We start from the raw sequence: 1021 nt of genomic DNA on the forward strand, positions 1-1021 counted from the left end.
ACAGAGAGAGAGAGAGATAGTTGTGTGTGTGTGTGTGTGTGTGTGTGTGTGTGTGTGGTTTGAAATAATTTCTGCGACAATGGTAAATAGGTAAATGGTGCATTTATATAGCGCCTATATCCACGGCCCTTTACAAAGATGGTGCATTAGTGTCACACACACACACACACACACACACACACACACACACACACACACACACACACACACACACACACACACACACACAAAGATGACGGAGATCGACAAATCGGGAGCAATGTTGCTCAAGGACACCCTGAGACGAACTCTGGGAGAGCGTTGGGGATCGTGCCGGCCACTCTACCGCTGAACCACTGCCGCCCAGATGACAATAATATACAAAATTATTTATTAATCAAATATTATCTAAAGATTTATATTAGTTTGCCCCTGCATGACGTGTGAACTGTGAACCACTGGATATTGACAAACACAGCGTTCGTTTTTTTTTTTTCTTTTTCCATGGTAAGTGTGGAGAGAAAATAATGTTCTTGATCTTATAAAAGTGTAATCATGAGCTATACCGTTCTCTGTTAGATCACAGCCCCGCACTGCAGGTAATATGTCCATAAATGACACTAACCCATTCTGACCTGAGATCAGATTATATAACATGTCTTCTACATCCTGACACTTTTCATTCTGACCTGAGATCAGATTCTATAACATGTCTTCTACATCCTGACAGTTTTCATTCTGACACTGAGATCAGATTCTATAAAATGTCTTCTACATCCTGACAGTTTTCATTCTGACCTGAGATCAGATTAAAAAAAATGTCTTCTACATCCTGACAGTTTTCATTCTGACCTGAGATCAGATTCAAAAAATGTCTTCTACATCCTGACACTTTTCTGAAAAATCCATGTTTCTATGTCAGTCGTTCTTCGATTAAAAAAAAAAAAAACAGATCTACAAGCTCGTAGCGCGCCACTCGGTGGCGCGCTATGAGCTTGTAGATCTGCTATTTTTCAATAGCTAAATCATAACATGATGCTTT

General features: G+C 39.9%; 1 protein-coding gene across 1 annotated transcript in view; it reads right to left on the bottom strand.

The window, feature by feature from the left end:
- The window catches only part of zswim5 (zinc finger, SWIM-type containing 5), a gene marked incomplete at its 5' end in the record, with an annotated part of 28714 nt that overhangs the window by 26972 nt on the left and 721 nt on the right, over nt 1–1021 (bottom strand). The window lies entirely within an intron of this gene.

Source organism: Protomyctophum parallelum, assembly GCF_964188405.1.
Source record: "Protomyctophum parallelum genome assembly, chromosome: 14".
Taxonomy (NCBI): Eukaryota; Metazoa; Chordata; class Actinopteri; order Myctophiformes; family Myctophidae; genus Protomyctophum; species Protomyctophum parallelum.